Here is a 14433-nt window from a genome sequence, read left to right as displayed (position 1 = left end):
TGAGAATAATATATGAGAAATACTAGATACCATTAAGCATCCAAATATCCAGATAATCAGTATCCCAGAAGGTGAAGACACTAACAAGGGCATTGATAATCTATTCCATGAAATCCTGCAAGAAAACTTTCCAAACCTAGAGAGACATTCAAAGATCCAGTCCCAAGAAATACAAAGGACCCCAAATAGAATCAACCCAAGAAGATCTTCTCCAAGACACATTATAGCCAGACTGACCAAAATCAGAGACAAAGAAAGATACTAAGATTGGCAAGAGAAAAACATCAAGTTACCTACAAAGGCCATGCCGCAATCCCTTCTCCTCTTTTCTCTTCTTGGGATTAGGGAATGCACATACACGTATCCAGCATGAGTTTGAAGCCAAAGAGTCCAGGACTTGAACCGCAGTAGGCCACGTGGGAAATAATAACCATCATGCCATCGGATGGTCCTCAGAGTTTGATTTATTAACATTCAGCATTATTATTGCTATTTACAGACTTGTCCCTGCTATTTATTAGCCATTTTCTTGGTTGTTTTTTTGTTCTCTTATTTCCGTTTGTCTTTCGTTAGTTTTACTGATACAGTAGTATAGTACTCCCTTCAGTACTTCTTTTTTTTTTTTTTTTTTTGGAGAGATTTTCACTGTAGGGCGCGTGCGCTCGCCAGACAGACAGAGAGAGACATAGAGACAGAAAGCGAGAAATCACCCCCTAGGGGGGATGGTCACGCCGCAATCCCTTCTCCTCCATTCTCCTCTCGGGATCTTGGGCACGCACGCACACGCGCCCGGCGTGAGTTTTAAGCCACCGCGTCCGGGACACGAACCACGGTCGACTACGTGGGAGTCCAGCGACATAGCCATTACGCTAACTGCTGGTTCCCTCCCTTCAGTACTTCTTGAAGAGTTGGTCTAGTACTGGTGAGTTTTTTCAGTATTAATTTGAGAATAATTTTATTCCTTCCTATTTGAAGGATAATCTTTCTAGGTACAGTATTCTTGGTTGAAATTGTTTTTCTTTTAGTGTTTTAACTATGTCTTCCATTCTTTTCTTGCCTGCATTGTTTTAAACTATATCTTCCATTCTTTTCTTGCCTGCATTGTTTTAGTTGCGAGGTCTGATGTTAACCTAATAGAGACTTTGTAAGAGACTTGATGTTTCGCTCTTGAGAATCTTGTCTTCAACTGTGATTGGTACCAACTGGCTATGATGTGTCATGAAGAGGATCTTCTTATGTTGATTCTATTTAAAGTCCATTGTGTTTATTGTGTCTGATGTCTGAATTTCTTCTGGTGTTGGAAAAATTTTTGCAAGTATTTCATAGAATAGATCTTCTATGCCCTTGTCTGATTTTTCACCTTCTGAAATACCTATTATTCTGATAGTTGGAGATTTAATAATGTCTAATATTTTTTGTATGTTGTCCTCATTTTAAAAAAATATATATTTGTTATTTTTGGTGGTTTTATCTAAGTCAGAGGTTTTGTCTTCCAGATCAGAGATTTTTTCTTCTGCATTGTCCATTCTGCTATTAATACTTTCAAGGGAGGTCTCAACTCCCTGTATTACTGTTTTCATCTCTAGGAGTTCTGATTGATTCTTTTTATGGTGTCTATCTCCTCCTTCAAAATCTGGAAAAACTTCCTTCTCTCTGCCATCATGAATATTCTGAATTCTTTTTCTGACATTTCTGCAAATTCTTTTGCGCTATTTATGATTTAAGAAGAGTAACTATGTTCTCTTGAGGGAGAGATGTTTCCTTGTTTTCCCATATTTCTTGTGCCTCTGTGCTAGTGTCTAGTCATCTAATGGATTATACACTTCTTTCTACTTTCGTAGCGTCAATTCTGGGGCAGTTAGAAAGCAACAAGAAGTCTGAGGCAATCTTCCTGCCTCAGTTCATCTCACTGACTGCTGCTGTTCTCTACGCCATGGCTCAGGCTTTGGGGATTAAGCATGTGAGTTTTCTGTGACATGTGAACCTTCTGAAATAATGACTAAAAGCCCAGAGAAGACTGTATTTTTATGGACAGTTGTTCATAAGTATGATTGGAGAATAAAAAGGTATAATTTAATGGTAATAAACTGTAGGGAACTCAGTAAGTCCTGTTTGTTCAGATTCTTTTCAGTGTCTGTGTGTAACATTCACTCCTCTTGGTGCAGGAAAGAACAGCTATTATATGAGTGTCTTCAGAGTAGAAGGGAGGGAGAAGTCTAGAATATTCTTCCTGGGTTTCATAGCCTGCTTCAGGAGAGAAATGAGGGTGGAGAATTTCAGTTTTATGGCCCACTCCAAGAGAGAGGAAGCAGAAGAATGTCAGAGAGATCTTCCCACTTCCGTGGTTTTCTCAATATCCTTTAGCTTAAAATACTCAACTTGCCAATGTGCCATATTCTGAGGGTATTGTACTTTGAGCTCTGATATAATCTCCTAAAACCCTACTCTTCATCAAACCTAAACATAAAAATAGACAGGTTTCCTTGTTTCTTTGGGTCTGCAATTCCTTATAAAGGCTCCTGTGCTGTGTAAAATGTACTATTAAATAAGTTTGCATGCTTTTCTCCTGTTCATCTGCTCTCAGTAATGAGTGCTCCACCCATGAACCTAGCAATGGATGAAGAAAAACATCTTCCACTCCTCAAAGGGATATGGTATTTTTCAGCGTAAAAAATTAGTTCAAGGAAGAAGCGTCTGCTAAATAGAACTAGCCAGCAAAAATAAAGGGAGCACCCTGAAGACAGTAATAAGAAGCTGTCTGTTCACTATTATTTCAGATACCCTAATGGGAATCTTCCCCATACAATGACTTTTATTTTCTGTGACCATCTTCACCTATTTAATCACAATCCTATAAAATTACAGGCTCTTGGGTCTGCCAGGTGGCATAGTGGTTAAGGATGCTGGACTCCCACATGGCTGACTGCAGTTCTAGTCCTGAACCGGGCGGTTTGCTTTCCTCACTCCCCCCCTGCCCCAACTCTGTCCCTCTCTGGTTGAATTAAAGTGAGTGAATAGATAAATAAATAAAAATTAAATAAAATAATTCTAAAACCAATAGGCTTTTTAAGCTGTCAAAGAAGAAATGTTTTCAATAAACATAAACATTGGCCTTCGTTTTCTCCTCTGTTTTTTTTCCCCATCTTTTTGTCTAGAAAAAAACAAACAGTAATTAAACAGATCATTGTCAAATTAGAAAACTAAACTCTCAGCATTTCAAGGCATTGGGAGTGAGAAGAAAATACCTATATTCAAGGAAATATATCCCTCATTAAAGATTAATGCCTGAAAAAGTTGAAAAACCAACCAACATCCCTTCCCCAAAAAAAGATAACAATTATCTATTTCTCTTGCTGGAAATCTCCTGCCTACATTACCTTGGGCAGGGAATTTTCTGCCCTAATTGGCTTTTCTATCTAGCCACATAGGCAGACACTCCAGCCCTCTTTCCCACTTCCATTTTCTTTTCTTTATTTATTTATTAGAGAGATATTTGCTATAGTGCATGTGTGCTTGCCGGAGACAGAGAGACAGAAAGTGAGAAATCACCTCCAGGTGGGTGAGGGATGGCCACACCACAATCCCTTCTCCTCCATTCTCCTCTTGGGATTTTGGACATACATGCACATGCAGCCAGCATGAATTTTAAGTCACTAGGTCTGGGACTCGAACCACGGTCAACTACAAGGGAGTCCAGCAACATAACTGTTATACCATCTGATGGTCTCAACCCACTTCCATTTACTAGTTTTCTTCCTGCCTCAAGCTGTGGCATGATGATGAAATCTACCTTCAAAGTAGACTTGTCCTGTTGTAGGTGAAAAACAGAGAAGCACTGGAGGATTAAAAACATTAGGAAGCAAAGTGCTCACTCTGAACACAAATATGAAATGGAGTAGGGGTCATCTTTATGTAAAGGACATATTAACAAATAATCCAGATTAGTGTGAGAGGAGCCACATGAGGGTGTACAAAGGCTTATACTAGATAGGAATAGATCTAGATTCTAGGGATCGGATGTTTACATAGTTTGGGACTTTCAGTGAAATGAAGTGAAGTTTATATCATTTAGGAGCTTTATATGAAAAACAATACAGGGCCAACCGGTGGCATGGTGGTTAAGGCAGCTGGACATCATATGACTGACAGCATGTTCAAGTCCTGGACCTGGTAGCTTGAAAATCATACCAGGTGTGTGTATATGCATGCTCAAAATCCCTAGAGGAAAAGGTACTGTGTGTGCATCCTCCCTGGAGGTACTTTCTCACTTTTCCTCTCTCTGGAGAGTGCACACACCTTCTAGCAAAATTTTAAAAATTAAATAAACAAATAAATAGATAAATATACAAGCTAACAATGGCAAAATTTTTAGGTCCCCACATACTGCCTAGGGAGGGGCTGGTGCATGTGAGGGGTTGTGAGTTAAGTCTTGAAGTTCCATTATTTTCGTGGTAAATCCACTTGTGAAAACACAAAGATGGAAGCAATTATCTCTACATTTGGGAGTGAAGAAGAAATTGACATGGAAAGCAAAGTTTAGCTCTGAATGTGTAGAGCGTGTCTGTGAATGCTTGATGGTCCGTGTCTGTAGAGAACAGATCAGAACTGAAATATTACTTTTAGAGTCAATTTTATGAACAGGTTCAGAAAGTCCATTAGTTCTGGGAACCAGCAGTTAGAGTAATGGCTATGTTGCTGGACTCCCACGTAGTCGACCGCAGTTTGCGTCCCGGACCCGGTGGCTTAGAACTCACGCCAGGTGTGTGTGCATGCGTGCCCAAGATCCCAAGAGGAGAATGGAGGAGAAGAGATTGCGGTGTGACCATCCCCCCTGGGGGGTGATTTCTCGCTTTCTATCTCTATGTCTCTCTGGCGAGTGCATGCGCCCTATTGTGAAAACCTCTCCAAAAAAAAAAAGAAGAAGAAAAGAAAAGAAAGTCCATTAGTTCTATAAAGCCTCTCAAGATTGATTAAATAACTCCCTGTCTTGTTAGAGTGTGCTATGGAAAAACTAAAGCAAAAACAAATTGTTGGCTTTAGAGTCAGAGAGACTTGGTGACTTTGCCAGTTAAAAGCCTTTCTTCCTTGGAAACTGCTTTAAGCCTTAATCTCAATGTTCTCATTAAAAAAAAAAAGAAAAAAGAAAAAAAGGCAATTATTTTTTAAGGTAACTGTGAAACATAGCTGGTAAATATTAAAGAATAATTATTTCTACAAAAGGAATTATCAAGGTAGACAACTATCTACCTTGCTAATTGTCTCTCTGATCAGAAACCAATCATTTTTCTATAATCAGTAGATCTTCCATTATTTTGTATTTATATTTGTTTAATATTTTACTTCCTTATCTATATGCTGTACCTTCTCCATGTTTTTAAACACAAAATAGCAATACTAGTTTTGCCAACATTAAAAAGCTAAAACAAAAACAACAAATATCCTAACCTGGGATGGTGGAATTATATAGATTGCCAATTATCAGAAAACATGTTATTTTACAGATAAAAAAGATTAAATTAGGGGACCAGCAGGTGGTGTGGTGGTTAAGACAGCTGGACTCCCACATGGCTGACTGTGGTTCGAATCCTGACCTGGTGGCTTGCTTTCTCACTTTCTCTCTCCCTCCCTCTCTCTCTCTCTCTCTCTCTCTCTCTCTCACACACACACACACACACACACACACACACACACACAAATTGTGTGTGTGTCTCTCTGGTAAAATTAAAATAAATGAATGAATAAATAAAATTAAATTTAAAAATTATTCTTAAAAAATTTAAATTAATCATCATCAATTTTCAAGATCTACAAAAGAAGACAATATTAGATAATTTAAGTAAATTTTTAACACAGGGTATGGCAGTTTGTAAGTCTCCAAGAAAGAGTGCTATTGTTACTATTTTTACTGTTAAGGATAAGTAGTCAACTGAAATTAAATCTCCCAAAATACTTCCCTTTAGATATTTCCACTTGGATAGCTAAAAGGCCTTTCAAATTTTGTATAATTAAAGCAAAACCTGTTCTTCTCCCAGTCTTTTCTCATAATTGTCTGTTGCTCAGGCCAAAATTCTAACAGTAATCCATCATTTTTCTCATTCTTTACCTATAAACCTCCCATCCAGAAATACTATTGACTCTTTCTATTTCTATTTTTCCTACTTGAGAATGGTCTTAAAATCTACCACAGGGCAGCCAGAAAGATCTTTAAAATTGTAAATAAGACCAGGTGCTGCACTCACATAAAATGAACTTTCTGTTCAGTTAAAACAAAAGCTAATCACACGCCAGGCATGTGTGTGTGCATGCCCAAAATCCCGACAGGAGAATGGAGAAGGGATTGTAGAGTGGCCAAGCCCCCTGGAGGATGATTTCTCACGTTCTGTTTCTGTCTCTCCAATGAGCACACGAGTCCTATAACAAAAATCTCTCTAAAAAAATAAAAGCTAATTTCCTTTCCTGGCCAATAAGACTCTAAACAATCTGCTGTCTATTTTCTAACTTCATTTCCTAACCATCTCTTCTTTACTGTCCATGGTATTGAGACACTGACCTTTTTTATCACAAGAACATATCAAGTTGTTTCTGAGTCCAGGTTTTTGCATTTGAACTTCAGCTGAATGATCTGTCCGGAGAATATTACAAGACATGGTTTCTCTTGAAAATTAGCTCTCAGTTCAAAAGTCATCCTCTTCACCCTCTCTAGGAGGGCTCCTCTGACTATGCAATCTGAAACAGAGTGTACCAGGGCCCTGCTCATCACTCAGGTCCAATTTTTAAATTTTTCTTTAAAGCACTTTTCACTATTTAAATATATTTTATCTGTCTATTGTTAGATTCACCAGGTCACATGTTCTGGAGCTCCATGAGTTAAGGAACCTTGCCTGTCTTGTTCATTGATATATCCCAAGAACCTAAAATAGTTCCTGATTCATTGCAGATTTTTGTCAATACACATATTTTGGGACAATGCATAATTTCTACATATACATGTATACACATGCACATACTTACAGATATTAAAGAATAGACACTGTGCCAGGAGGTGGCCTGATGGTGAAGGCACTGAATTCCCACATGGCCAACCACAGTTCGAGTCACAGACCTGACAGCTTAAAATTTATGCCAGGTGTATGTACATGCATACCCCAAATCCCCAGAGAAGCCTGAAGGAGAAGGGATTGTGGCATGGCCATCCTCCTTGGGGAGTGATTTTTCACTTTTCCTTTCTCTGTCTCTCTTTTTGTCGCTCTCTGGAGAGCACATGCACCCTATGACAAAAACCTAAATAATAATAGTAATAATAATAGACACTGAACCAGCCCATGGCAGAGAGAGAAACAAAGAGGAAGAGAGAGAGTGAGAACTCACCCTATATGGGGAGTGATCAGGCTGCAGTCCCTTCTTCTCTTTCTCCCTCTCTTTTGGGAACACAAACACATGTGCTTGGTTTATTTCTTAAGCCTGTTCTGAGTCCAGCACTCAAACCACAGAGTTGGGATCCAGATACCGTAACCACTGTGCCATGGGCTGGTCTGTATTTTAATCATTTTTTTAAAGTTTATTTTATTTTTTTCAGGAGAGAAGGACAGAAAGTTAAAGAGAGAGACATCCCCAATAGGATCTTTATGCCCTGATCCATACCTAGCCTCAGCCAGCCAGGAACGCAAGCACACATGCACATCCAGTGTATACAAAGAGAACTCGAGGTGCAAACCCAGGACCTTCACACGTGGCTTCAGCATTGTGAAGTGTTGTGTCACCGCTACACCACCACACTGGCCTACTCATGCTTTAAAGGAAATGGCTCAGCACAGGTGGATTGCATTGCATAAGAAGGGAAAAACAACAAAGAAACTTCAAGTCATCGGTTGGGACTCTAAATTTAGAGTTCCTGTTCTACCTACCTGCAACGTGTAGCCTTGTGGTTTCTGTCTCTGTCACTGATTAAGTGACGTTAGCTGTTGGTGAGGTCAAGTGTTGTTTACTTTTTGATGCTTATTACCTCAACAGTAAAATGATGGTCTTCAATCTCTGTTGCAGTTCTTGGGTGGTGAATAAGATAAGTACAAAAAGTTAATAAGTGAGCATAGATTTACTAAGTGAGCTAAGCCCATGTAAATTCATCCAAATAAATCAAATTAGACGAGAGTAAATGAGACGATGGTGCCATCTGCTGCTTTATTTTAGTAATTTCAAGGCAAGTTACAGGAAGTTAATCCACTTCATTCATTTGGGAGTCGTGTTGAACTTTCTGCAGGCTGGACCTGACTCATAGAGAAAATGGTACTTTCATACTGGTTAAAGAAAACTTTATTTCTTCATTCTTAAGGAGCTATGGTTGTTAGGAGTTAGCTTCTTTATGAGCATTGATAGAATTTCTTCAAAACTGTCATGTATGATTACTTAATTTTTAATTTCTGCTGCCATGTTATAAGTTCCTACAGGAAAGGGGACTTCTCTTGTTCACTAATTCCCAGTACCTGGAGTAGCACTTGCAGTGTGTTGAATGAATGAATAAAATTGTATGTATGTAGGAGTATTTTTTTTCCCTCTGTATCAGACTGTAAGCACCGTGAGAACAGGCTCTATGTATATTTATTACTATCTTCTCTGCTGGCAATAAAGAAAGAAGTCACTTACTAAAGCATTGTGGTTTTTTGGTTTGTTTTATTTACATTTAATTAGTGTACATCTGTACAACACACAAAATATTTTTTCTGAGCAAGGATAGAGTGTATATTGGTCCAAAGACATTACCATATAAATTATCATCACCAGAAATATTTTCATACTTGGGTCTTTTTCATTTTCCCCCCTGATTTCCTCCCTCCTACCTCCCTATTACTTATACCCTCTTACAGTGTCTCTGGTATCTATAGTTGCCCTCTCTGCTTTTACACCTTCCAATCTCTCAGTTTCTATCATAAAAGACATTTGGTAAATATTAAGCAGGGACATCACAGTGTCTCTCACAGTCTGACTTGTTTACTTAGCATTAAATATTCCATATTTGTATGCTTTGTATCAAATATCAGGATCTCATTGCTTTTTTCACTGAGTAATATTCACAGTGTACATGTGCCACATTTTTTCAATCCATTCATTTGCTCTTGGACATTTGGGTTATTCTTTTCTTAAGATCGTGAATACATTTCTTAAGATTGTGAATAATGCTGCAATAAACATGGATGTGTAAGTGTTTATCCATCTGAGAGTTTTCTTTTCCTTTGGGTAGATATCCAGGAGTAGAACTGCTGGATCATATGGTAGTTCTGTAATATTTCTAGGTTTTTGATGAACTTCCAAATTGTCATCAACAGTAGCTATACTAATTTACATTCCCACCAACAGTGAAAGGAATGTAAATTCCCTTTTCACTGAAGTCTTGCCAACAGTTATCTTTCTTTACTTTTTTAATCTTAGCCATTCTGACTGGGGTTAAGTGGTATCTCATTGTGGTTTTGATTTGCATTTCCCTTACAATAAGAGATGTTGAGAGGGACCAGCAGTTAGCGTAATGGCTATGTCGCTGGACTCCCACGTAGTCAACTGCAGTTCAGGTCCTGGACCCGGTGGTTTAAAACCACGCCGGGCGCGTGTGCGTGCATGCCCAAGATCCCAAGAGGAGAATGGAGGAGAAGGGATTGCTGTGTGGCCATCCTCCCTTGGGGGTGATTTCTCACTTTCTGTCTCTCTGTCTCTCTCTGTCTGCCTGGCGAGCGCACGCGCCCTATAGCAAAAACCTCTAAAAAAAAGAGAGAGAGAGAGATGTTGAGCATTTTTTCATCTGCTGTTTTGACCACTCATATGTCTTCTTTGGAAAGTTTTCTGTTCAGCTAGTTTACCCAATTTTTAATTGGGCTGTCTATCTTTTTGCAGATAAGCTGCTTGAGTTTCCTGTAGATTCTGGTTACCAGTCCCATATCTGAGGGATAGTTTTTCAAATATATTCTCCCAGTCTGAGGATTGTCTCTTCACTTTCACTATGGGTTATTTTGCTGTGCAGAAGCTTTTAGCCTGATGTAATGTTACTTGTCTATTTTGGGGAATTATTGCCTATGCTTTAGGGGTCTTATTTAAGAAGTCTTTGTCTATTCCAATGTCTCCATTGTTAAATGAATGAATGAACAAATGAACCAAAAATACATATTAGAAAAAAATTCTTATCCTATATTTTTGTCAAAGTTAATTAGAATAACCTGGAGAGGAAGACTGAGTCTGCCATGAGAGCTGAGACCTAGTGATTTCAGGGATAAAGCAATGAAGATGTTCTGCTGAGAATTTACCCTGGTAGAGCCCCTGGAGAAAAACACAATGCCAAAGAGTTTGCAGACCACATTCTCTTGAGCACCTCTGATCGCTCCAATAGATCTTCTAGAATTAGGAAGAAACGAATAACCCATCCAATGACTAGAAATCACTGCAGGGACACAAGAAGTATGCAGAAATACCTCACCTCCAAGGGAAAAGAATAACTCCTCTTCATCCACAGACAGTATAATGGAACTCAGGGAAATGTCTGATAAATAATTTAGAGTATTCATAACGACAAAACTAACAGAGATAGAAGAGAAGAGACACAATGAATACCAGAAGAAAAAAGCTGATTAATTCCAGGAGGTGAGAAAGTTCTTACGAGAGCTGAAGAGGAAATACACAGCAAAAAAAAAGAAAAAAAGAATCAATTGGAACTGTTGGAGATGAATGCTAAAATATAGGAACTCAAAACTTCCTTTGAAAGTATTAAAAGAAGACTAGATCATACAGAATATCAAATCTCAGATGTAGAAAACAGAATCACTAGACTAGTAAAAATCCACCACGAAGACTGAGAAAATAGCCCCCCAAAATGAGAATAATATATGAGAAATACTAGACATCATTAAATGTCCAAATATCTGGATAATCGGTATCCCAGAAGGTGAAGAGACGAATAAGGGCACTGATAATCTATTTCATGAAATCCTGCAAGAAAACTCTCCAAACCTAGAGAGGCATTCAAAGATCCAGACCCAAGAAATACAGAGGACCCCAAATAGGATCAACCCAAGACAATCTTCTCTAAGACACATTATAGCCAGAATAACCAAAATCACAGACAGACAAAATATTACAATTGGGAAAAGAGAAACGTCAAATTAACTACTCCCATTTTCATTTTCCAGTTCCAGATTCACACCTCTAACTACACGTTGGATATCACTTCATAAATGCATGCTGGTCTTAAAATAGGGTAAATATATATATATATATGTGTGTGTGTGTGTGTGTGTGTGTGTGTGCCCAAGATCCCAAGAGGAGAAAGGAGGGAAAAGAATTGTGGCGTGGCCATCACCCACAGGGGGGTGATTTCTCACTTTCTGTCTCTCTGTCTCTCTCTGTCTTTCTGGTGAGTGCACATGCCCTATAGCAAAAACCTTTCAAAAAAAAAAAAAAAAAAAAAACCTGAAAGAATTTACCAACACCAGCCCAGCTCTCCAAGAAGTATGTAAGGGAGTGCTATCCCTGAAAAACTAAAGTCAGACACACAGAAATAAGAGTTCTAAAACAGCTAAGAAAATGGCCAGCTTAATGGTAGGGACAAGTCCAGAGTTGAAGGTTATCTTCTGAATTTAAACAGAAAGATCAGACCACAACAGATGATAAAGCACATGAGTTTGAACTGGTGAAATAGAATTTCATGACTTTTGACTGAAATATTACTGACCTTCTGCGCTTTGTTTTCCAGTGTTAAGGAATTTTGTCTTCTGGACCATGTACCTACTATTCAAACAGAATCCTAACCTGTTTCCTGGCTTTAAGTATTAAGCGAAGTTCTCATAACATTTTTTTATTTTGATTTATTACAGCTAAAATTGCCCTTCTTGAAATTAAAAAAAAAAGAATAACTTGAAGAAAGCAAAATATCTGACTATTATTTTGTTATCTAAGTTACTGAAGTGTATCATTGGCTTTTTTAAATGACTTATCTTACATCATTTACAAAATATAACACATATGCTTAAGAAAATGGGCGTAAGATTTAGAAAACTTTCCCATTTTAATTTTTTTTAATGTTTGAGGATTGTTGTAAATAAATAAATAAAAGAAAGCTGTATAAGCATATCTAGAAGAAAAGCTTAGCAAAGACAGATTAATCAATATTTATGGCTGTATTACTGGTATCGGTAGTACAGGATGCTTTATTGAGCTTAAATTATTTGTACTACTATTGAGTTGTTATCCTCTGAGAGTTGAATTTTAAATTATCTGTCAGTTAGGCTCTTACTAGTCTGTTTGGTAGGTAGAGTTTAACATGGACCATTAAGTTTAAATATATTGTAACCAAGGGCCAATTTAATCATTGCCAAAGTCCTCCGATTTCACTATGGTCCATATGTAAGTCAGACAGGTAATACACATACTCAGAATTCTGAGTTTCCTGGGCCAAGAGGTGGTGTGGTGGTGAAGGGTGCTGGACTCCAACATGGCTGAATGCAGTTCGAGGCCCAGACCTGTCCGTTCGCTTTCTCACTTTCTCTCTTTCTCACTATGTCCCTCTCTGGTCAAATTAAAATAAGTAAATAAATAAGTAAAGTTAAACAAAAATAGTTATTTAAGAAAAGAGAGAATTCTGGGACCAGCAGTTGGCATAATGGCTTTGTCACTGGACTCCCATGCAGTTGACCATGATTCCAGTCCCAGACCCAGTGGCTTAAACTCATGTGGGGCGTATGTGCGTGTGTGCTCAAAATCCCGAGAGGAGAATGGAGGAGAAGGGATTGCAGCATGGCCATCCCCTCCTGGGGGGTGATTTCTCGCATTCTGTCTCTCTCTCTTTCTGGCCAGTGCACGCACCCTATAGCAAGAAACTCTCCAAAAAAAAAAAAAGATAAAGATAAAAAAGAAAAGAGAGAATTCTAAGTTTCCTGACTGTGAAAATGCTTAGAACTCATTGCTTTCTCATTAAAAAAAAATTTTTTTGCTCCCAGGAATCTAATGTTCATCAATGTTCTTGTTTTTAGCACCCTTCACAGGCTGATGCCTTACCCACCATGAATCAGGATAAACATGGAAGGTGGCAGTTGAGAGTATTTGAGAAGTAAATGTAGGGGAAAAGAGGTATATTTAGAGATATTTACATATAAAAATAAATTATTTTATTGTATTTTTTAAATAAAAATTGACTTTTTCAAGGTACTCATTTTACTTGCTATATTTAAAAACTTGAAATTACACATGTTCTGCTCATGTTACCAAACCAGAACAGCCTATGGAATACGATCCAATATTTGTTATGACGTTCACTTATACATCATCTATTTTCATATTGGCTATTTACATATAAAAATAAATTATTTTATTGTATTTTTTAAATAAAAATTGACTTTTTCAAGGTACTCATTTTACTTGCTATATTTAAAAACTTGAAATTACACATGTTCTGCTCATGTTACCAAACCAGAACAGCCTATGGAATACGATCCAATATTTGTTATGACGTTCACTTATACATCATCTATTTTCATATTGGCCTCAATGTTTTGAGAGAGCCTAACAAATCTCAGGAAAAAAAATCTCTCTAGTGAAAAAAAAAAAACTGAAAAAATTTGGAACGCTATTTTTTTAGTCAAGTAAACAATTGCTAAGTCAGGGTATGTCCCACAGCACACTATTTCAACAATGATCAAAGAGTCTTAAGCAATATTTATGAATGCAATTAAACCTAATTTAATAAAGTCTTCAGATTATTTGGTCAATATGCTGTAAGAGCTTAAGAATCTAGTATAAAATCAGAAACACTTTTAGGCCTTTAACAGGACAGAAAAAATGAACTAATAGTCTAAAAGCTAACATTTCTTGAACTCTTTCCAAGTCCTAGGCATAATGCAAATGATTGTATAAACATTATCCTATTAAAATTTGAAATATCTACAAGTTACTAATAGTATAATTCCTGTCTTTCAGCTGAGGAAATTAAGGTATCAAGAGAGTAAATAACTTACCTTAGAAAACAGATAGTCAAGTCAGCCCCATAGCCTAGTGGTTAGAGAGACAGATCCCACATGCCCTACTGTGTGGCTGGAATCCTGGCCGTAGTGGCTTAAAAAATATGCCAGCAGCAGGTGTGTGGATGCCCAAATCCCAGAGGGATGGAGAAATGGAGTAGAAGGGTCTGTGACATAACCACACCTAATTGGGAGGTGCTTTCTCCTTTCTCTCTCTCTCCCTCTCCCTCTGTCCTAGAGGTACATGTGCCCTCTACCAGTTGAAAGAAAGGAAGGAAGAAAGAAAAGAAAAAGAAATAAAGAAAGAGAAGACAAAGAAAGGAAGGAAGGAAAGAAGGAAGGAAAAATAAAGAAGGAAGGAAAGAAAGGAAAAAGAAAGAAAGAAAGAAAGAAAGAAAGAAAGAAAGAAAGAAAGAAAGAAAGAAAGAAAGAAGAAAGAAAGAAA

This window comes from Tupaia chinensis, unplaced genomic scaffold (assembly GCF_000334495.1).
Source record: "Tupaia chinensis unplaced genomic scaffold, TupChi_1.0 Scaffold000058_1, whole genome shotgun sequence".
NCBI lineage: Eukaryota > Metazoa > Chordata > Mammalia > Scandentia > Tupaiidae > Tupaia > Tupaia belangeri.
The sequence above is the reverse complement of the archived record's forward strand: the minus strand, read 5'-3'. Positions refer to the sequence as shown.